General features: G+C 40.0%; 1 long non-coding RNA gene across 2 annotated transcripts in view; it reads left to right on the top strand.

The window, feature by feature from the left end:
• LOC108309338 overlaps positions 1-14,562 on the top strand; it is a 31,471-nt gene extending 16,909 nt beyond the window's left edge. For both annotated transcript variants that reach the window (XR_001827290.2, XR_005201418.1), the window contains exons 2-5: positions 197-383; positions 1,193-1,286; positions 12,007-12,188; positions 13,628-14,562. This is a non-coding gene — a long non-coding RNA (uncharacterized LOC108309338). The remainder of the gene's footprint in view (positions 1-196; positions 384-1,192; positions 1,287-12,006; positions 12,189-13,627) is intronic.
• Positions 14,563-24,805: the final 10,243 nt, after the last annotated feature.

The raw sequence follows: 24,805 nt of genomic DNA, 5'->3' as shown, positions 1-24,805 counted from the left end.
GGCCTTTCTGGTTTGCCTGGGATTCATAGAGACAAGGAACCTCCAGTGGCTTCAGTTGGGTGACCTTTCTCATATCTGTCACCAGGCTATTAATGAGAGTGGGTTTTTGCATCTTTGCAATTTGGTGTCATGGCAGGAATCACCGAGGAATAGGACCCAAAGACTAATTGCCTTTACCTCTTTTTCTGTCTCCCAGTCCTCAACTCCTCCCTTTGCTGCTATGTCATTTTCACCTGAGTCATGGATTTGTGACTTTAGGAATGCATGAATGAGAAGAAAAACAAAGGGAAAAAAGAAGACAGCACACAGGCCTCAATGGTGTCCATTTTCCCGAAAGGGCATTGGAGGCTTGGCGGACATACGAAAATACATGCAAGGAAAATGTGTGGTTCTTCGAATTAATTTTTCTCTCTTTGATCTATCGGTACAGGAAGGTCAACGTCTTTGGGTTGTATGCTGATTGAGCTGAATTGTCATGTGACTTTTGCTCAGGAGCTCAATTTTGCTCTTGAAAAATATGCTAGTCTACCTATAATTCCTGTTTCCCCCATTCTTTCTTTCTCAGCCTTACCTGTCCTTTACGATTTACCTCATCCAGGAAGCCTTTTTAATTCCCCCTGCCATCACAGGTGACTGCCTCTCCTGTTTCTTGTGGTGAATAGGCCCAAAGCTTATCCTTCCTTGTTTTTATAAAAAATAAATTAATTTTTTTATTGTAAAAAATATATTGACATATTTGCTTCCAGAGAAACTGGAGCATTTGTGAAAGCATAAGAAATAAAACAAAAATGAAAAACCCCCTTCCTTGGTTTCATAACCTGGGAGGCAATATGAGAAGAGTTTTGTGATACTTCAGGTTTAGAGACTTGGAAAGCTGCTTGGAATTGAATCCTAACTCTGTGACTTCCCAGCTGGGTGACCCTGGGTAAGTTACTTGACCAATCTGTGCCTGTCACTCCCCTGGTAGGTTGGGGATAATAACAGTACTTTCTTTGTAGTTTATCATGAGGTTAAATGAATTAATCTCTATGAAAAATTCTTAAAATGTTGACTGCCACATCACATAGTAAACCCTATATAAGTGTTCTCTGTTATTACGGTGATTTTGGTTGTTGTAATTAATCAATATGTCTAATGTCTGTCTCTCTCTCTTTCTCTCTCTCTTCCTCTCTCTCTCTGGATTGAATGGAAGAATTCGTAAAGATGTGACGTGTAGCATTTTGTTGAATGAATTGGGTGCACAAACATTATTCCTATCTTAATCTCACACCCATACTTGTCATTTTGTATTATTTTTTCTAACTTATTTTAATGCCTTTTGGCTAGTATATACAACTTTCTGAAGTCTCTTTAAGTCCTTTTTTGAAACAAGATAGGGTACAAAATCGTAACTACTCAACCTTTCTATTTCCAGAGATCTTTTTATGGGCATGCATTTTCTCTTCTACCACATGGTGGCAATTTTAAGGAAAGAAATCATCTTTTAGCTTCATAATGCCCCCACAGCTCTTTGAAATCCTTCTTGTATGTGGTAAGATTCAATAATTTGTTGGCTAGATGTTTCTAAGTACTTTTCTTTTTTTATGAACTTCTATCATAGATATGTTCTGCTATGGAATGCAGCATCAGTTGACCAGGGTTCAGCATAGGGATCAAAAAAAAAAAAAAAAAAAAGACTTGCATTTTGCATTTCATTTTGTCTCATTTCACTAGAATTGAATGCAATGACATAAATTATCATATAATCCTTTAGGCCTCGCCCAGAGTTTTTTTAGGACTTAGGTTTGTCATAACATTGATGGCAAGGAGTATAAATTCCACAGTGATTTGGAAAGAAACTTCTAGTTCGCTTCACTCAATTTCTTTCTACAAAAGAGAAAGCAGGCCTAGAGATTTTGTCATTTCTTTGGGGTTGATGAAAAACTTAAAGCAGAGCTAGAACTGGATTCTCCTTATTTTAAGTCCACTCTTGTTGCCAGGAGATGTTGACTTGAAAATGTTCTTTTTGGCCGGGCACAGTGGCTCACCCCTGTAATCACAACACTTTGGGAGGCGGAGGCGGTGGATCACCTGAAGTCAGGAGTTCGAGACCAGCCTGGCCAATGTGGTGAAAACCTGTCTCTATTGAAAATACAAAAATTAGCTGAGCATGGTGGCAGGTGCCTGTAATCCCAGCTACTCGGGAGGCTGAGGCTTGAACCCAGGAGTCAGAGGTTCCAGTGAGCCAAGACTGCGCCATTGCACTCCAGCCTGTGCGAGAGAGCAAAACTCTATCACAAAAAACGAAACTGTTCTTTTCCTTTGATCTAGGTCCTATAATAGCATTTCTAGCATATTCCCAGGAATTATCCAGACACATTTATTAGTAAGGTTAAAATCCCTTTTTTGAGGGGGAAGGGGCACAAATGATGTTTCTTATTCTCAGAAAACATTTCTTTCCAATTTCCTCCATCAACACCAAAGCTGTGAAAGTTGTATGTACAGAATATGTATTGCAGATCCATGCATGATAATGAGAAATCAGAAACAATCTAAACGTCCATCAAGGACAAACTAAAACAAAGCCTGGTATATCCATAACTACAAAGGAATAGTTAGCTGTTATTAAAAAGGAAAACGCAAATCGACATTAATTGATGCAAAGACAAAAACACTGTGTTTCGGTACTAAAAGCCTTACAGAGAATATTGTATTGAAGACACAGAGCATGCCAGAGACTGGTTGTAGTTTTACTGGGGCTAAAAGCATTGAGAAGTTTTCTGAATTAACTCAAAGGTTTTTCTTTTTCTTTTCCTAGAACTCATGCACTTTATCCGTATGCTATCCCAATTTATATGGAAATAAGTCTCTGGTATAATAAATTACTGCAAAAAGCAAAAAGAAGCCAGAAAAGTAACTATTTAATCTGGCCAGTGGGCTTATAAATGATTTATCTTTATATTTTGTATATCAGAACAATTGTTTGATTGATTGATTGATTGATTGAGACAAGGTCTGGCTCTGTTGCCCAAGCTGGAGTGTAGTGTTGTGATCTCAGCTCACTGCAGCCTCTCCCTTCTGGGTTCAAGTGATCTTCCTGTCTCAGCCTCCTGAGTAGCTGGAACTACAGGTGTGCACCACCGCACCTGGCTATTTTTTTGTATTTTTTAGTAGAGACAGGGTTTCACCATGTTCCTCAGGCGATTCTCAAACTTCCAGCCTCAAATAATCCACCCACCTCAGCCTCCCAAAGTGCTGGGATTACAGGCGTGAGACACCACGCCAGGCCAGAAGAATCGTTTTATTGTTTTTACATCAACATACGTACATATGTGTACGTAATTTTTAAAGTTAAAATGTTAAAGTTAAATAAAACAATAACATTAAAGGCCAGGAAGCTGCTGGTTGGGAAGTAAAACCCTCCATCCAATGAACTATTAAAACTTCCCCAGGCGGATCAGCTGAGGTCAGGAATTTGAGACCAGCCTGGCCAACATGGCAAAACCCTGTCTCTATTAGAAATACAAAAATTAACCAGGCGTGGTGGTATATCCCAACTACTCAGGAGGCTGAGGCTGGAGAATTGCTTGAACCTGGGAGGTGGAGGTTGCAGTGAACCAAGGTTGCACCACTGCACTCCAACCTGGGCAACAGAGTGAGACGCCATCCAAAAAAAAAAGCACCCTAAAAACCTTGACTTCCTGAATTCAACTTATAGTTTATTTTCTGTTTTTCAAAGTAGCCTGTGGGGGCACATAGAGGCTTCAGACATCTCCCAGACACCACCCAGCCCTTCGAATGTGGTTTGGAGACAGGCGAGCTGCTGGGTGCTGGACCCCATCTGAAGACCCAGTTCCTGAGGTTCGCTTTATGACCCTGGTTCAACCTGCCTTGATTTTCCACAGGGAAGCTGATGTGGAAATTACTCTTTTGGAAAGCGATTTTCAAAGTAGACTTCACTCAAACTCGACAAATAATTAACTTTTCATCCTCTCATAAAATTGAGACTGTGGCTGGTTCAAAGCCCAGGACCCCGGGCCTTAATTGAATTAACTTGGTTTTCCATCCTTGTGAAGGATCCTTCCAAACCATAACATTTAGCAAGGGCTGCCCTTCCTGGCGAGAACATAAGTGCCCATTGAAGGAGGATCGCCGAGTCAGGGCTGTGGCCTGAGTGGAAAATGGGACACTCTCCGAAGGGGACAGAACACTTTCTGTTTCCTACACTTTAAAGTTCAGTGTGAATGCGTCTCCCCACAACTTTATCTTCGCCAAAGCAAAGAGAACAGCTAGCCCACTCGGCTTCCCAGCCGTCTCACACAGCTGGCTCATTCTCACTTCGTGTCTTTGCATCTATTACCTTCTTCACTTGGAATGAATGCTTTTTCCTCTCTTCTCAACCCCACTCCTGCCTGTTACCTCCTTTCTGACCTAACTTGCCACTGCTCAGCCCTCCCCCTCTCCTTTGCTTCAGCTCATGGATTTTGGCTTCGCTCATGTCCCCTTTACTAGGAATTTGTGTCCCTCATCTTACAAAATAAACATCCTTAGGCAACTTCATGTAAAAAGTTGCAACGCAGACCAGGTGCAGTGGTTCACGCCTATCATCCCAGCACTTTGAGATGCCAAGACAAGACGATCACTTGAGGCCAGGAGTTTGAGACCAGCCTGGGCAACATGGTGAGACCCCCATGTCTACAAAAAAATAAGAAAAAATCAGCTGGGTGTCGTGACACATGCCTGTAATCCCAGCTACGCTGGAGGCTGAAGTGGGAAGATCCCTTAAGCCCAGGAGTTCAAGGCTGCAGTGAACTATAATGGCATCGTGTCACTCCAGCTTGGGCAACAGAGCAAGACTCTGTCTCAAAAAGAAAAAAAAAAAAGTTGCAATACAGATAGTAAGTTCCATTGATCAGTGATTGAAGTCATCCTACAAAATTGAGATGAGTCAGTTGATGAGATTCTTCTGTTGTTTGATTGTATGTCAAACAATTGTATGTCCAGAAGAGGTAAAATAATAACAATTAGAAGAATATGTGAAACAAAGGGCTTCCAATTAAACTGGAAGTCTACTGAGGGCAGGCAGCTGTTCCGTCTTTATCGTGTTCTCCAGCTGCCTTTGCACATTGCTGTGCATGACTCAGGATCCAGTAAATATTTGACTGGTGACACATTGTCTGCAAAACAAGAAGAGGACATCTCCCATGCCTGAAAGCTGGCACGATTTTGATACAAAAATATGTTCTAAAATAATTTTAAGTTCTTGAAAGCTAAATTATAAAGAAGTAGAGAGTGTTTTTCTTTTCTTTCAAAATATTTCTGGTCTCATATTGAGAGGCTGTTGCATTTGAGGTAATCTCTTAAAGACCACTAAAATCTACTCAACCACAGAACATTTAGGCATGCTGAACCTTGGAATTAGTGATCCGCCGAAGGAAATGTAGAATTAAATTCTCATATTGAAGCTGACACTTCAGCTTCATCTCTGGGACTGTACAGGGAAAAGTCTCTCTGTGTGGGATACGAAATATAATTTGTGATTCCAGGTCAGCAGAGGAAACCCCCTCGGTTTATTTTATTTGGATTTTGCTTCCACAGTGTTGCTGATCTGAGTTTTTTGTTTTTTTTTTTTATTATTGGCAGTGAATTATGCTGCCTATCTCTGTTTTGGCATATGAACTCTTTGGAAGTGATTCTCTAGTTTGTATGAATATAATCAGAAGGCTATGCTTATAAATATAAAATAGCGGTGATTCTGCACCAAAATAGAGTGCCTTCCTTGAGCAGGAGGGGTTAACTTCTAGAAACTTCTAGAAATTCTGCACCAAAATAGAGTGCCTTCCTTGAGCAGGAGGAGTTAACTTCTAGAAACTCAGGCAGGTTCTGTGCGTATCAGGTCACTTTTCTTTGCCCTCTTCCAGTTGCCTTCTCCTCCAGCCACTACCCCTTGTGCTTCTGTGTGAGTCTCCTACCATTACTCCAAGTTAACTGTCTTTACTTCCAGCTCTGATTTTCAAGAACTGAATTTTGAGAGCCTACATCTTTTCCCCAAAATTTTCTTTAACAATTTGGTCAATTGGTTTTAAGGAAAAGCATTATGAAAACAGTATGTTGAAGATGGCAGCCTGACACATTGTAGGGGGAAAAGAGATCTTTAAAGGAAATGGTACCTCTGCTAAAATATCAGATAGCAGAGTGTGGGTGGCTGACATGCCAAGTTAGGAGTTATTCATTGTTTATATTAAGAAACAAAATTGGAGTTGAGAATAGCTGGACCATCAGAATTCCATTCTTTCTGCTTCTACTTCAAATAAGAAAATGATGAAAATAAGTCCATTCATCATTGGCTATATATGAAACTGAGCAAGGCTGGTAAAATATTTTAAAAGCAAGCAGGAAAGCCAGTTCTCTCCTACTCACCATAAGCCTGTCCTGCCAACCCTGCAAACATAAGCGGTGGTGACACTTTGATGTATGAAGCAGGTGAAAAGGAAAGTCTGCAACGTGCATCATAGATGCTAAAATGGGGATGGATGGAACATAATAATAGCAATACAAATAACAATAACTGCCCTACGTTGAATCCTTTTGATGTTCCAAGTTTTCACGTGCTTTATCTCATTAAATCCAGATGACAACCCCATTCAATAGGTTCTCTTCTTGCCTAATTTCTATGGATGATGAGAAAAGTCAGAGTTAGAGTCTGGGGTCACAGCCAAGTCAAGCTGACTCAGAGTTTATGTTATTATCCGGGAGGAAATTTAGAGAGCCCCCTGCAACACTGCTGCTTCTCAGTTTGTGCTTCAAGTTCTTCTTATCCTTTTTCTTTTATGTATACTTTTCCAGCTTGTATTAGGGTTTTCTAGAGGGACAGAGTAATAGGATATATGTATAAAAGGGAGTTTATTAAGTACTCACATGGTCACAGAGTCCCACAACAGGCTGTCTGCAGGCTGAGGAGCAAGGAGAGCCAGGCCGAGTTCCAAAACTGAAGAACTTGAGCCCGATATTCGAGGGCAGGAAGCATCCAGCACGGGAGAAAGAGGTAGGGTGGGAAGCAAGGCCAGTCTCCTCTTTTTCACATTTTTCTGCCTGCTTTTTATATTCTGGCAGTGCTGGCAGCTGATTAGATGGTGCCAACCCAGATTAAGGGTGGGTCTGCCTCTCCCAGTCCACTGACTCAAATGTTAATCTCCTTTGGCAACACCCTCACAGACATACCCAAGATCAATACTTGATATCCTTCAATCCAATCAAGTTGATACTCAGTTATTAACCATCTCACATCTGAACCAGATTCTTTCCTTTGGGAGTAAATATATGGAAACCTAACTTGAGAAGTGATGAGAGTATGTCATGGCTCAGGTAGCCCTTCCCATGAACAAGGGTGGAAAGGCCAAATGCCTGCAGACAACCTTGCCCAAAAGAATGGTGGGCTTGGCCATGTGCGTTATCTTCCTGAGTTTCATAATGTATGGAGAGCCACTTAGGGTTTTAGTCCTCTATCTCCCCAACTCTCCAGAACAGATGATGTTATTGGAAATACTTCTCTCCACCCTGGTTAGAGAATATCCTGTCAATCTGAGATTGGCATGATGAAAACTAGAGGGCATTTCTTATTTTTCCAGTAAGGAAAATTATACTGGGACAAATACCCAGTCTTGCCTAACTTTCTAATGGTGTGGTGCTCCCTTAAGAGTGACTGGGTTTGGAGTCTTGGAGACGTGGGTTCAAATCTTCGTTTCTGTAACTTACTAGTGACATATTCTTTGAGCTTTGTCTTACCAGTGAGCCCATAAACTAAATGTAATAGTGACTCCTTCAAAGGGGTCTTAGGAGAACTACCTGAGATTTTTATTTAGTTGCTACTGAATTTTCTAGTACATCACAGGTACTCAATGAATGTGGCAAGCTGTTATCATCATCGTTATTATTATTGGTCATTAATACTATATTCAGTCAAGCTTAAGGGAAACGTGGACACATGGGATGGTGTGATGGTCCTTTAACCATGCTGACCAATCTGGAGCATGAGTTACTTCAGGAGTAGAAATGATCAACTGCCACTGACAAATACGTCATTTCCCATCCAAGAGGTGACCCTGTATAATCTGCCTGGCTGCTGTGCAGACTGAAACTCCAGTCTTTATATGACAGATGCATTTTTTAGACGAATGGTAAATAACCAAATCCCTTTGCAAGCACTGATTCCAACTTAATCAAATAACTGCCGTTCCGCCCTTGTTAATCCTCGGCATGTACCCAAATCTAACTTCCCTGGACTTTTATTTTCTGAGATTGATTATTTTCAGCAGATGGATGGGGTGTCTGTGGCAAAGCATTGCTCATTGTACCCACAGTTCATATTTCAGTAGATAAATATACCACATGCTGTAATCCAGGATTCCAGTGGGCACCCAACCCTAGAGGAAGCTTTGAGGATAGAAGTCAATCAACTCTGAGGGAGGGAGAATCATAGACACTGGCTTTAGTGCTGTGAGTGAGTGCATTGCTGGGAGACTTCTTTGTTTATTTACTCAGATATTAGACAAGTGGAGAGTCAGGCTACCCATGTAATTACTTCTCTGCTCTAAAACATCATTGAATCTGTACAGAAATAATCTTTAGAAAGAAATAATACAAATGTTCACTTTTTAACAGTCGAGGATGGAGAATAGAAAGAGGGTGAATGATAGGTACAAGTATTTTATTTAGAAAAATTCTTAAAATTGACACGTATTTTTCAAATGTCCTAGTTTTGATGTGTTTTTCAGGTAGTCTGAGGTTTCTCTTAAAAGGAAGCTATGTCGTTGATGTTTCACTCCTGGGCTGAAGTTGGATCCCAAAAAGTGTCCCATGATAATGTTTGTCTCATTCAGTTGCCTCATCTTTGTCTTCATTGTGGAGAGAGAAAAAAGAATGATTAGACAAGCAATTGTATGTGCACAAGTACACGTGTGTGCACATCAAGGCTACAGACAGTGCGCAGGCGTATCAACAAATGAATGCATGGGTTCATTTCCAGCAGATAAATGCTACCAAAACGTAATGTTCTTGGTACGTAAAAATCTCAAATCTGAATAAACCTCAAGTAACAGATACAGGCAAAGGGAATTGAACAGACAACTCAAAAAAAAAAAAATTACAAATGGCCAACAAATATATGGAGAACCATCAATGTTAATGGAAATGAAAGAAATGAAAATTAACGTGACATTCTGTTTTCAGCTATCATTGGTGATTTTTAAATGATTTTTAAATGTCAACTTTAAGTTCAGGCTGGCTGCAATGTGGTGGCCGGTGGTCTGTTCATGTATCGGTACCTTTTTTTAAAGTTATTGTGGCCGATGATATATTGTAATACCTGGTAGTTTTCTCCCCAAGTTGTTTATATCTGTTTTCCAGAAAATTATTGGTTCTTCTTGCACATATCCCCTGCCCATCAGATACACTTTAGAATCACTCTTTCAAGTTTCAAAGTATACTTTTGGTGTTTTGATTGAGCAGACATTAACCACATGGATTAACTATAGATTGACTTAGAAAGAAGACACACTTACAATGTTGTCTTCCATCTTCAAAGCTATATTGCTTGTTTGTGTATTTCTTGGACCTTCATCTTTTCATGTCATCCAGAACAAGGAACACCTATGGGCATGGGCACTGCAGATGGAGCTCTTGTGAGGGTGACTAGCACATCTTAGTAAATAAATGATTGTTAAATAAATAAATGAAGGAATGATCCAAGCAATGGAAAGTGAACTCATCCCCGCTTGCTTACCATCTAGCTTGTGCTTAATCCTAGCCCTCCTGCCCTTCCTGGATCTGGGCACCCTGTGCCCTTCTGTTCCTACATGTGTCAGACACTCTTACTCCCCTGAGCCTGGGTACCTGCTGTTGCTTTGGCAGAAGAAATTCCCTTTGCTGCCTCCATCTGCAGCAAACTTCATCTCTTTCTTATTTGATTGTCAGGTCATAGGTCATGCTTATTTCCTCCAGGAAGCCTTTACAGATCTTACTCCTAAAACTGAATTTGGCATCCACCACATAGCATCAGTATTTCCCCTTTGATCAAAGAAGCACCCCCACCCCTCCCTCCCTCCCTCCCTTCCTTCCTTCCCTTTCTTCTTCCCTCCCTCCCTCCCCCCCTGCCCCCCTCCCTCCCCCCCACCCCCCTCCCTCCCTTCCTCCTTCCTTCCTTCCTTCTTTCCTTCCTTCCTTCCTCCCTTCCTTCCTTTCCTCCCTCCCTCCCTCCTTCCCTCCATCCCTCTTTTCTCTCTCTTCTCTCTCTCTTGCTCTCTTACTCTCCTTCCTTCCTTCTTTCCTTCCTCCCTCCCTCCCTCCCTCCCTCCCTTTCTTCCTACCTTCCTTCCTTCCTTCCTTTCCTCCCTCCCTCCCTCCTTCCCTCCTTCCCTCTTTTCTTTCTCTCTCCTCTCCCTCTTTCTCTCTTGCTCTCCTTCCTTCCTTCCCTCCTTCCCTCCTTTCTTTCTTCCTTCCTTCCTTCCTTCCTTCCTTCCTTCCTTCTTTCTTTCTTTCTTTCTTTCTTTGTTTCTTTCTTTGTTTCTTTCTTTCTTTCTTTCTTTCTTTCTTTCTTTCTTTTCTTTCTTTCTTCTCTCTCTCTCTCTCTTTCTTTCTTTCTCTCTTTCTTTAATGGTAAAATGTCATTTTGTATTTTTGGTAACTTGTCTATTCTCTACCCTGAAGTTGAGTTGGAGACTTTTTTTTCTTTCTGACTTCTCCTTTGGATTGCAGCATTTAAAATTCAAAGCTGCCTAATGGGCTGTTTAGGGGGCAGTGAGACCTCTATCGCTAGAGACATTTAAACACCTGATAAGGGGTTGGACTGAATGACTGTTTTCAGGATTGCAATTTGTGATTCTATATCCCATGTTCTCAGAGCACTTAATAAGGGCAGTTAAATGAAACATTTAGTTTAAACAGTTATCCACTTATAGCGTCTATGAGACTAAATGCATTTTGCATATGTTTAAGATGACTTTTACTACGGTAAATAAAATCTTACCATTTTCCTGATGCTCACAGGAGATTCTGTGACATCAGGTACTGGAAATGCATTTAAGCTCACTCAGCAATTGTTTGTTGCCATACCACATATTTTACCAGTCATTTAACTTGATCAATTTTTTAATAAGACAAATATATTGTATAAAGTGACACTGCAATTTAGACAAGGGCACCTAATATTTTACAAACCTCAAATCTGGGAAAGAAAAAGTGCCTTTTTCCCCTTGCTACCCACAGATACAAAAATAAACGCTTTAGTAAGGATTCTGGGCAAGGATTCAGGAAGCTTGAGTCCTAGTTTTGGTTCTTCTATAGATAAGAAGGACTGAGGGCTTTACATTTTGTTCAGTGTATGGAAATTCAAGCTACAAAGTAGTAGTTTAACAGACACCAGGAGCTGGGCCTCTCGTGCACGATGCCATTATAGTAAACCTTTGAGGCATCAAGGGGCTATTAAAATAGTTTCCAACACAGCACAGAGACCCAGTGCTGGATGGAACATTCTGTCTATGCAGATGAGTTCAGAGCTTGGGAGAAAATAGGATCTGGGCTCCTGAGAATTGTAATAAAGACTGAAAGCTCTTGCCTCCAGCTTCAGGGCTTCTGGGTGAGGTTCTGCTTCGGTCACTTGATAGCCCTTCACCATGACATAAGCAAAGAGAATTCTTTCCACCTGATGGAGAAATTCACTGATAGTTACTCCACAGCCTTATGGTAGATGCCTCATTTTGACTTCCACTTCAGAAAGCTTCCCTCTGCTTTCTCTTGTTAATTCCATCTTCTCAATGGAATCCTGTATCCCATTTACCTAGAGAAAAAAAAGATTCTTTCAAACAAGACAACAATTAAAAATCCAACGAATCAATCAACCCTCACTGTTTTGCTCAGATGGTCTTTGATGCCACTTTTGTAATATTTTGAGTGTGCAGTGGAAAATAAGATTTTTGCAACATGTCCAGACCTCTGCTGATACCTTCCCCCTCTCTATCTTGTCTAAATTAGGTCCCTCCACTTTATACTGTCACGATACCCAGCACTTGCCCTTAGCAGTCCTTGACGCATTTGGATGACTATTTCCTGAATGACTTTCTCACTCTCTAGATAAAAATCTGTAAAACCAATGATCCCGCCTCTCTTGTTTACCATGTTTTATTCACCCAGCAGCCAGCATAGAGCTTGGAACAGTAGGTACCCAGGAAGTACGTGGTTCAGACACTTACTCTGGTTTCTTCTCTGGAGTGTTGGATTAGGTGGGGCTGGTGTAGTCATCTGGTGATGTGGTTTACTAAAGGAATCAATGAGGATGTTCTGATCAAGAAGGACTTCACACTTCTCCCATTGATTTATTGATATCAAGTAAGTGCCAGTTCTTTCGGAATTCCTGTCTTATAATTTGCCTGCTAAGGTAAATGTGGATGAAGAAGAAAATTTTGTAATAATTATAAAAGAAAAAAAAATGTACCATGCCTAACATTTATATCCTCTGCACATGCAGCAAGTCTCAGTGGGCTACTGCCAGGTCAGTTTTTCAGTCTTCTAAGAAAATGAAAGAGATTTGGAGTTCAGTTTGAAACAGGTGGAAGAGAGCTTATAGTGGGTTCTTTTATCCCTGTCAAGGTAACTCAATGTACTACATGTAGCTTGGGTTTGATCTGAAGTGTGAATCATTCATTAGGTAAATGGCTTAAAGGGGCCGGATCTAAGTCATGCATGTTGCACAAAAGTGATTGAAAGTATCAGGTTGGTGAAAATATCAGGTCCTTTTGATGATGATTGGTGGAAAGATATTACCTCTTTCTTGTATCATAAGGTAATTTTTATTTACTTCTTTTCTCCACCATCCCCTTCTTCTCTTCCCCCTTTCTCCTCCTGGACTGTCTACTCTTTCTTCGTCTTTTTTATTCCCTTTCCCACTCCCTTCCTCCTGAGTTGGCCTTTTCTGCCGGTGTAGGACAAATACCAGGTAATATTCAAAACATGCTCTGAAATGTTCTACAATTCAGAGACTTGGCCAAATCAGTTTTGGTCATTTTGATCAGGATGGAGGATACTCAGTTTCCAAACTCACAATGCATTACTAGGATAAACCTGTGTGGAGTCCTTTAAATTCCTTAAATAGCCAGAAACAGGCAGTTAGATCTTTCTTCCTTTTTAATTTTTTTTTTTGTTCAAGTGACTGCAACCACCATACTAAACTAATTATATCATTTCCTAATTTATTTGGAATGTGTATTTGTAGAGCTATACATGTATACATATCTATCTATACTTTTAAGGAAAATGAAGTCAATAGTCACCAGATTTTCGTTTTTTTAAGTCAAATAATTCCAAATGCAGTAGACCTTTTCCAAATACATAAGAACCTGAGAAGGGTGGATTTGTGTTCTCTGAGGATCTGATTTTATAGCTCGCTTACTTCATTCACTTCACCTCCGTCTCGGGGCTCGGATCATTCCTGATAAGGCGCTTGGACCATTGGTTATGGTTTCAACTTAAGTCTCGTGGCCCTACTTTATTTATTTAGATTTTGTTGTTGTTGTTAAATATTACAGTGTGCTTAATGCCAGTTTGACGAGATTTTTATTTTCCAGGTTTTCTGTCTTTCGTTTTCTGTGTTCTACAGCTTGACATGGAAGAGTTCTCCCAAAATACGGACTGTTTTCTGCCACTAGCAAACACACTGATAAATGCTAAAAGGGCTTGCCATGAATCATTTGATCACAGGATTTTAAGGCACCTCTAGGCATGATTATGGTCTCCCACCAGTCAAGCCTGAGGCGTTCTGTTAACATTCTTTTAGAAGATCAAGACGTGGAATGGTGTGATGGACATAACCGCTCTAAAATGAAGTTCTTTTGTCATGTTAGAAACAAGGGTCTATTTTGGGGGTAGGAACCAAGATAGTCTTACTTGTGTTGTATTCAGCCTTATATAAAATTTTTAATTTTTTTTAAAAAACAACAAAGCCATAATGACTCCTTATTTTCTTTCCATATTTTAAACAACTGCTGATCAAGAAAGAGTTTAATCCAAATTCCAAATCTTTGAACATATACGCCACTTTCAAAGGAGGCTGGGCAGGTTTCAATGGGCCCTAGGAGCCCATATTCTATTTCTCCGTCTGTCTCTCCCTGTCACTGTCACACCCCTCTCTCTCTTTCTCTCTTCTGTCTTTTCCTTTTGTTCCCTCTTATAACGAGGAAGAAGGATAAAAATGTGATTTGGCTGGAACAGATTGAAACTGAGTAAAGTTGAACAAACACAAATCTTCCACAATGAAATGTAAATTTGTCTAAGCTATAATGCCAAATATGTTTTTTTTTTCTTTCCTTCTCAATGGTAGCAATAACAGAGAAGCATATTGGCCCCATGATCAAGAGGGAACTTTGCCCAACTCCTGGTCTTAATGAAACAGAGACTTAAAAAACAACAGCAAGCTTCCCATGGCCTGGCAGAGTTTCAGAGTCTCAATCTGAGCAAGGCTTCAGAGAACCTCTCTACCCCCTTTGCTCTGTTTTTTTTTTTTTTTTTTTTTTTTTTTCTTTTACTTTTCTTTTTCCTCTTCCATCTTTTACCTCCCTGCACCATCAGTGTTTTCTGTGTGAAATTTTCTTGATATTTCTTAATGAGGTAACCACTTGAGAATATACCAGATCCAAAGCCTAAAGAATGGTACTCCTTGGACATACCCACTTTGATAAGGTTACCCAAGAGTTTCCCTTCCATGAAGGGCATAGCAGTTCTGCATTCTCATTATTTGTGTTTCTTCTATGTGCTCCCCATCACCTCTACCCAGGAGTGAAGCCAAGAGTTTTGCTTTGAGTAAAATGAGGTTTTGCATCCTGATGAGATGAAATGGATTAACAGACCTGGGCAACTACATACCTGGACCACATCCCCTACCGCATCCTGTGTTGGGTTTGCTTGCATCTACTGAGCTTGACCTTGAGAAGACCTTATTACTTGGGTGCTGGTATTAAATAGAATGGGCATTCCTTTTTTTCCTGACTATACTTGGAATGTTGAAAGTGACATGGATTTGAGGCATCTGGTCGCTTGGTTGAGGAACACAGAATACAGGGCATTGATATCCCAAGACAGTGCCAGTGATTCTCAATGTTTCTGAAGTAGCAGATCGCTTAGCTGTGTTTTTAAGCCCTGGAACACCAAAATCCAGTGGGCTGTTGTGGCAAGTTGTGGGTAGATGATGGAGTAGAAATGTGTACAGGTCACTCTACATTGAACTGCAAGTCCTCTGATATGAAATTCAAATAGTCTCAGGAAATAAAGCATCATTCTGGTTATCCCTATTTGGCCAGGGAGAATTTTACCCAAATCATTACAAGTGAATAATTATTTAGTTTTCTTTAGAAGTAGTTCTGGAAAATAACTTAGTATCTTAGGATACACTTTGGATACCCTTCTTTGGAAATGTCTCTTAATGTGAAGCCATTGGCCTTTTGTAGCATTTTTTCCTTCTTTCTAAGTGAAAAATATAATGTTTTAACACTTTATTTTTCCCCTTCACATTGGCTTATGACAGCTGATGAGTTGGCCTTCCAAAATGCTAATTCAAGCTTAATGTTCCTTCCAGCCATCAGTCAGCCTGCATTAGGTTTTCCCAGTTGATAATTTCCAGTTCCAGTTCTGTGAATCCAGTCTCCTCAACCTGTCATCACCTAAAATATTAGTTTTAAATTGAATAATAAAGGCACATTACATCTCCATGAAATGCAGATAAAATAGCATGGCATCTAATATTGTTATAGATCTCTATGTGAAATTACTTTAAGAAACTTTCCAAAATTATTTTCTCCTCAAAACATCAATGCTATGAGTTACTTGAGATCATCCGAGTCATCTTTTAATAGCATAAATTGTGTCCAGCTTTCTGGGTCTCTGTTTACCTACTGACTTGTATTTCTAGTCTGTGAGATATCTTCATCCCATCCTGTCCACTCAAGAAGCACAAGTTTCACATAAGATGCCTTCTTATACTGCATTAATGGTTTCTACTTTTCTACTGTGTTCTCTTTTCTGGGGCACAGGCTGGAGGGAGGGAGGATTTGCTTCAACTCTTAAAGTTGGGGTGTAACTTTCATTGGGAGTTTCTCTTGTATGTTGTTGTCACCATTTTGGAAAGCCATTTGCAATGTTGGTTGAGAGTTACATGAGGGAGAGGGAGAGAAAGGATTGCAGCTGTATTGTGCAGCTGTATTCATGAATAGTAGAGAAAGAAGGCTGAACATAGATGCTCCAGAAGAATTCACTTACTTCCTGAAGCAAAAGCTATGGAGCCAGCATAGTTAAAAGCTTAGTATCTTTCTATTTGAGATCGTGTGTAGCTATATAGTTATGATACAAACTTTGACGCCAGACTATCTGGCTTCGAATTCCAATACTAAAAAGCTGTGTGACCTTGAGTAAATTACTTATCTGTGCCTTACTTTTCTCATCTGTGAAAAAGAGTTAATCTCCTACCTTTTAGAGTTTTGTGAGAATTAAATGTTAATATAAAGATGTAGTGGGCTGGCTGGGCGCGGTGGCTCACGCCTGTAATCCCAGCACATTGGGAGGCGGAGGTGGTGGGCGGATCACAAGGTCAAGAGATCAAGACCATCCTGGCCAACATGGTGAAACCCCATCTCTACTAAAAATACAAAAATTAGCTGGGCATGGTGGTGTATGGCCTGTAGTCCCATCTACTCAGGAGGCTGAGACAGGAGAATTGCTTGAACCTGGGAGGCAGAGGTTGCAGTGAGCCAAGATCACACCACTGCACTCCAGCCTGGCACCTGGCGATGGAGCGAGACTCTGTCTCAAAAAAAAAAAAAAAGATGTAGTAGCCTATAATGAACTTTCAATAAGTGTTAGCTACTCATGATTGAATAGAACTTCTTGGTTTCATCTTCCAAAAGAGCACTTCAACCCAATTTGGTATCAACATGCCAAATGCAGAAACTAACTCCTGTATCAAATAGTCTGATCTTAATCAATGTAACTGAATGGCCTCATTGACTTTTATTTCCCCAATGAACTTAAAATTGGACACTTAATGTGAAATATGAAACTTAGAAGAATTGGAAGATTTGAGCTGTATTAATAATTCATCCATCTATTCATCCAGTGAGCATTAGTAGGTGATGTATTTTGTTCCAAACTCTGGACTAGGCCCTTGGGGCAAATAAAGATCAAACAGGCTGGGCGCCTTTAATCCTAACACTTTGGAAGGCTGAGGTGGGAGGGTTGCCTGAGCCCATGAGTTCGAGACCAGCCTGGGCAATACAATGAAATCCCATCTCTACAAAACATAGCTGGGCATGGGAGTGCATGCCTGTAGTCCCAGATACTTGGGAGGCTGAAGCAGGAGGATTGTTGTATCAATGAAGAGCCAAACTCTGTAAAATATTTGAAGAGATTTATTCAGAGCCAAATATGTGTGACCACGGCCCATGGCACAGCCCTCAGGAGGTCCTGAGAACATGTGGCTAAGGTGATTGGAGTGCAGTTGGTTTTATACCTTTTAGGGAGGCATGAGACCTCAGTCAAACACATTTAAGAAATACACTGATTTGGTTCAGAAAGGCAGGACAACTCAAAGTGGGGGGAGCTTCCAGACTATAGGTAAATTCAAACATTTTCTGATTGACAATTGGTTGAGTTTGTTTAAAGACCTGGGATCAATAGAAAGGAAATGTTCTGGTTGAAATAAAAGATTGTGGACCAAGGTTCTTTCGAAGTCTTACAGTGGCTGCCCTTAGAGACAAGAGATGACAAATGTTTCCTATTCAGACCTTCAAAACAGTGCTAGACTCTTACTCAATCTCTTCAGAATTGGGAAGGCCTAGAAGAAAAAGACCTGACTATATTAACAGAGATTCTTACAGATGCACATTTCCCCCCACAAAGGATATCTTTGCAGGGCCATTTTGAGATAAGGCAAAGAAACGTGTTTGGGGGTAAAATATTTATACTTTCTTCCTTGTCTCATAATGTGATGCCAGAGTCAGATTGGAAAGTAGGACACAATATATTTGGCTAAATAAAACCCATCTGATGGGAATTTATAGGGCATGACTCCTGGACCCCTTAGATAGAATTTGGGCAAGATAAAAAACAAACAAACAAAAAAAACAGGGCTTAGTCCTCAGTCACAAAAGTGAGTGATGAGTTTCAGTGATGGAGTTGCCAGAGCAAACACAGGAAACTCAGTTAAATTTGAATTTTAGATAAATAATGAGTAATTTTTTAGTATAAGTGTGTCCCAAATATCACATGTACTTTTGGATGATCTGATGACTAGTGCCCTTTCCCTCTCTTCCTTAATCTCCAATGCCAGTGTTGACATTGGTAGGACCAGCAATGCCGGACGAACTTATTTAATTGGAATCTCAGATAAGCTTTCTTCTTTGTAAGTCAAGAACGCCTTAAAGAAGCTCTCCAAACCCTAGACCACATTTCTGTATGTGGCAGAGTTTTTGTCTATTTATAAAATCTGCTGGGCATTCTTCCCCTACACATAAAAATTTTAATCAGAGGTACTTCCAGTTAAAAAAAAAAAAGGCTTTCGAGAATAAAACTATTTCTAAGCTTTTCACCAATTCTCTATGGAAATTTATGGAAAATCTACATGGTCTACGTGGAGGGGAGCAGCAAGATTTATAAAACACCTTTTAGATCTACTCTGAATGTTTGCATGCATGTACACACACACACACACACACACACACACACACACACACAGAATAGCATTCATCTCTTGGAAAAACAAGTGCCTGTTCACTTCTTAGGCAATGTGTGATTAACTGTAGCATCCCTTGCTGCCTTGAAGGTCTTGCACCTGAGTGTGTGTGTTCTTTTGGGATCAAACTGAATCTTCCCAGACTGGGTGGTTTCCTGTCTGAGGTGAACTCACAAAACAAGGGAGCTGCCAGGGCTGAAAATAGCACTTGGCCTGATGGCTCAAGCATGGACCAAAGCTGGAAAAGTTCTGGATTTGGGCGAATAGAATACCCCAACATCAACAGAGTACTTAATGGACTCAAAATGATGTCATAAACCTAGAGAATAAGAGTTGGAATTTCTCTGTTTAGCTCCTTCTCTTATACCACAAAGGTTTCATGATTTAATTTATCTTGTGGTTCTTCTACCTCCCACACCCAACCTGGTCAGCACCCACTACCAGCAACCTCAGTGCTGTGATGTTATTACTATAAAAAGAATACTTGATTTGACAATTCTAAGAAGTGCAGTGCCTGCATACAGTTAGTGTTCAATAAGTGTTTGTTGAATAAACTGCAAACTAAAGAGTCTACCTCTGTTACTACTCTGCATTCGTCAAAGTTAAATATTATAAAAATAAGAAAAATAAGCTGGGTGCGGGAACTCACGCCTGTAATCCCAGCATTTGGGGAGGCTGAGGCAGGTGGATCACGAGGTTAAGAGATCCAGACCATCTTGGTTAACATGGTGAAACCCCATCTCTATTAAAAATACAAAAATTAGCTTGGCATGGTGGCGTGTTCCTGTGGTCCCAGCAACTCAGGAGGAGGAGGAAGGAGAATCACTTGAACTCAAAAGGCGGAGGTTGCAGTGAGCCAAGATCACACCACTGTACTCCAGCCTGGCAATGGAGTGAGACTTTGTCTCAAAAAAAAAAAAAAAAGAAAAATACCATTAAATGTCTTGAAACCAAGTGGGAAGAGTCTCACCTAACCCATGCGCTCCCAAGAGGAAGAGCTTATAACATATAAGAAATCTATTAGATGTATTCTGCTACTTTTCTGGTGGCTTAAATAAAGGGAAGGTCTTTTTCCTCAACATGCATAAGTGGCCTTTATCTGTTCTAAAAAAGTTTTCATGAAATGTCAGTGTCTCAATACTCTCCTCTAAATATCGGTCCTAAGAATTAATTAGATTCAGCAAGGCTTTACTGCAATGTGGGGTAGAACCATCTTGTGCATGTGTTATGAGTCCTAATTGATTGTCACTTGTAAAGTGATTTGTGGTCTGGACAAGATATTCCATAAGTATATATATTTTTTCCTACAACAAAATTTTCCACTGAGTAATGACTAACCTTTTTATTTCAGTGGAGCCGCTGGTAACTGATGAAATGCAAAGGAGCCAAAGCTCGCAGCCTAGATTTTGCTGCTATGATCTTGAGCTTTTTCCATTTCCTTTTTAGAAATATCAGGCTACATACTTTCTTGTGTCTATTGAAAAACTCTCGTTTGTCATTTCTTCTTTCACCACTTCTGGGTGATTTTTTCTTGGCTGCCATTGAAACTTTTTCATACCAGACTACATTGGAGGTAATCACATAGTTAAGACGCAGAGAGAAGAACAATAGCTTATTTTCACAGAGTAAAGCGAGTGACAGGTTGTAATTTGGGAACTTTCGATGTAATAGAGGAAATGACTATGGGCTATCAAGAAGTCTTTAAGTGTGTATGCACTTATGGCAATTCATCAATAGCTTAAAAATTTTTTTTCTTGCTGTGCATGCTTATTTACCTAGAGAATATCCAGATTCGAATGGACCAAAAGATAAGCTGAGCTTCGAAACTCTTGCCAGTATGATAAAGACAGATAATAATAAAAGTTGGCAAGGATGTGAAGATACCCAAAGGCTCCTACATGGCTGGTGGGAATGCAAACTGTTGTACCCCTATTGGAATAATTCGGCAGTTTCTTAAAAGTAAACATAAGCTTACCATGACCCAATAATTCTACTTCTGGGCATTTACCAAAAAGAAATGAAAACATATATCCACACAGACTTATGCGTGAATGTTCATAACAGCATTATTCAAAATGGCCTCAAAATGTAAACAATCCAAATGTCTATCAATTGGTAAATGGATAAACAAAATATGGAGTATCCCACACAATGAAAAACTATTTGGCAATAAAAAGGAACAAAGTACTGATACATGCTACAACCTGGATGAACCTTAAAAATATCAAATGAAAGAAGTCATATGCAAAAAAACATGTATAGAATTATAAATATTGTATCATTCTATTTATAAGAAATGTCAAGAAAAGGTCAGTGTATAAAAATGGATTATTTGTTGCCTCATGCCGTGAGTAATTATTACTACTCTTTCTATAAACTTCGAGATACTCCTGTGTTGGAGTTTACGAGCCAACAGGATTCAATTAGTAGATGTCTAACCTAATGAGCTTTTTTTGGGTTCCATGTTTCTGAAAGCTTAGTGGGCCAACTCTTAATAACTTACTTTGCACACTTAGGGCTTGATGAGATTTGACAAGTAAAAGAAGAAAACACCATGCTCATATACAATACCCCAAAGAAATTTCATTGTAATCTGACCAGCTTTGGGGCTTTTCCTGATCGACAGATTGCTTGAGGGATGCGTGGTCTTTTGTCCACAGCTGGTGGACGTTCAACCTATCAGGAATGGTAACAGGCAGATTTTTCTAGGAGCTGTTAGGCAATGTCTATCTCAGCAGCTTCTGGCATTTGCTATAGAGGTACTTGGATTTTTTCTTCAGAATAAATTCACTAAAAAGTTAGGCTCATTAGGACAAGCATGCTTTAACAATGCAGGACCAATATCCCATTTATCTAGGAATTTGGGGAAAAGTAGTCAGTTTTCCTCTTGACTTCATTATTTCCATGTGAACTTGACCTATGGTTTCAATAGCATCTTCATGGTTATTGTATTTTATGAGTCACACCTTATAAAATAGCTGGGAGGTGACATAGTGTGACATAAGGGGTTAAGTTTGTTTTACTGACATGCCTTCAGCATCACAGTGTCTTGTGGGTGTTTACTGTCTTCACCATGGAACCTCTGGATGAATGGTCTAAGTGTCCTCACTCCAGCAGGTGGGAAGCACTCAGAAGATCAGGAAACCCTGTCCACGGTCATGGTTCCTCATAGAAATGGTGTGTCCTGGAACCTGTTTCCTTGTCGTTGTACTATGAACTCTGCCTTCTGTTCTCCATCCCATCTAAGGACTCCTTCAAATAATCAGTGGGGTTTCCATGAAGTGGAGAAACGTTTTGCAATCTGATCCAAATTCATGGAGACATTCCCAAAGGTCACAATTCAGCCTTGCCTTAAGGGTGATGGTTATTTCATCTGCCCTTTCTTCTTATAGATGAGGATATTGAAGCCCCAAAATTACCCAGTTATGAGTTACCCATTATCAGTCACCCAATTCACCAAAACAATAGAAATACCTGTTAGAAACAGAGCTAGAATTAAAATTTTCTAGCCTAATCCAGTCTTCTTTTTTCCTATAAACATTACTTCCTAGTCTGCAGTGTTACTGCAGGGATTATTTTGTTTAATTTCAGAGCTTTGGGTACTCTTGTTTTTCAGCATAAACTTCCAAATGATATGCTTTTTTAAAAAAACCAAGACATTATTTCAGTGTCCTCAGTACTACTGAGGGGGTTGTATGTTTGTTTCAGTAACAGAAATTCGTGAGTCACAGTTTTGTTTGTAAATGCTAACTGGAGTGTTTAATGGATGGCTGAACTTCTACATATGAGATATTTAACTCATACTATAAAAAAGTCAACCATTTTCCAGAAAATTAAGTATTCTCCGTGTTTCCAGACTCACAGTATTTATATTGTAAATCACCTTACACAGGTTTTTAGACTTCTTTCAGTGAATGTTTTCTCAAGACAGAATCCTGTATTAGCTAAAGGCATTTCACATTTTGACTGAAATGCACAATTCTAGTGGTTTGGAAAGAACTTTAGGAATCCTACAGTTAAAGTACAGGCTGTCAAGGACACCATGTGCTCCCAAGTCAACAAGTACTGAAAGCAAAATAGACAGGTTCTAACTTTTTTTGGATAATTAGTTATAACATTGTTCACGTTGAAATTTTCCCTAAGTTTTAACCATATTCTATCTACTATGACGCGAGACCATTGACATAAGATTTGCCCTTATTGAAAGCTGCAAGAGTGCTTAGTTACAATAAATGCTTAATTTATTCTCATTTGCAAAAAAGAAATTGAAGAAGCAAATAGCTTCGCAACTGAGAAGGGATCTTTAGGGGAGCAAACTTGGAGGGAAGGAAAATGGATAAAGAACTAAGTTGATAGGAACTCAAGAAGATCCTGTTGATCTGACAGGTAGTGCCAAGACCAAGAAGTGAAGACGTCAGGAGACCCTTCATCCTATACTTTGGTTTCTGTTAGACCGTGCTGGGAAACGTGGCTCATTCAACAGTTTTTGTGAGATAATTAGATATGAAACTGTGGTAGATTGCTTGCAAGTTACAAAAATAGATGAGACCAAGTGCCTAACCTAAAGGAAGTCACAGCTCCTTGAGCAAATTGTAAGAGCTTGAGGATAACTGCTGATTAGTAGCTGAATGGTGTTCCCCTGCAAATTCATATGTGGAAGTGCTAACCTCCAGTACGTCAGAACGTGACTGCATTTGGAGGTAAGACCTTAAAGAGGTAATTAAGTTAAAATGAGGTCTTGAGAGGAGGCCCTATTCCAATATGACTGGTGTCCTTATAAGAAGTGGAAATTTGGACCCAGGCACACACACAGGGATGGTGATGTGAAGACAGAAGGAGAAGATGAGAATCTACAAGCAAAAAAGACAGGCTTCAGAACAAACCAGCCCTGCCAGCAGCTTGATCTCAGAATTCCAGCCTTCATCATTGTGAGAAAATATATGTATGTTGTTTAAGCCCAGTGGTGTTTATTATGGCAGCCTCGGCAGACTAATATGCCTCCAAATAACTACAGTGCAATGTAAATAGAAGGGCCATATTAGAGGCACTGAGTTAAGAGGAGGAGAAGATGATGTCCTTGTTTGAAAATCTGGGGCCGGGCACGGTGGCTCAAGCCTGTAATCCCAGCACTTTGGGAGGCCGAGGCAGGTGGATCATGAGGTCAAGAGATCGAGACCATCCTGGTCAACATGGTGAAACCCCATCTCTACTAAAAATACAAAAAATTAGCTGGGCATGGTGGTGTGTGCCTGTAATCCCAGTTACTCAGGAGGCTGAGGCAGGAGAATTGCCTGAACCCAGGAGGCGGAGGTTGCGGTGAGCCGAGATCGCGCCATTGCACTCCAGCCTGGGTAACATGAGTGAAACTCCGTCAAAAAAAAAAAAAAAAGAAAAGAAAATCCGGAAGCGCTGCATAGAAGAAAAGGCATTTGAACTTGAAAGATAAATAGGATTTGAAAGAAGAACATTTGGGGAGTAGATATTCTAAGCATAAGAAATAAGATTTTTCAAAGTTTACACAGTTCCATAGGATATTTGGAACATTCCAGATTAGCTGGGATGTAGGTTTATGAAAGGAGGAAACCAAAGAGTGGCAAGAGGAAGATGGTACTGAAAAGGCAATTTAGCCTACATTGCGGATGGTCTTGGATTCTAAGCCAAGGAACACAGAGTTCGTAAAGTTACATGCATTGGATGTCCTCAGGTTTATTTTTAATTAACGAGTTAACAAATATTTGTTAAGGTCTGCTTTGTGCCAGGCACTGGCCTTAATAAGCTTGGGGTGCTTTAATAAACAAAGCAGTCAGACATCTCTGCTCTTGTGAAACAGAGACAGATAATAGATCATCTACATAATAAGTGATGTGTTTATGGTACCAATTAATGTATTATTTCAATTGTAATTATTTTAAACACAATATATTTTATAGTGTGTTGGAAGAAATCAGTTCTATGGAAAAATATGTAGCAATGCATGGAGCATCAGGGATGCCGCAGTGGAGGGTTGGGTTGTCATTTCAGTAGCATAGTCAGAAGAGAAGATGAGGTTGAGATTGAGAA

Source organism: Cebus imitator, unplaced genomic scaffold, assembly GCF_001604975.1.
Source record: "Cebus imitator isolate Cc_AM_T3 unplaced genomic scaffold, Cebus_imitator-1.0 Scaffold93, whole genome shotgun sequence".
NCBI lineage: Eukaryota > Metazoa > Chordata > Mammalia > Primates > Cebidae > Cebus > Cebus imitator.
Note: the sequence above shows the minus strand (reverse complement) of the source record. Positions and strands in the feature narration are given on the sequence as shown.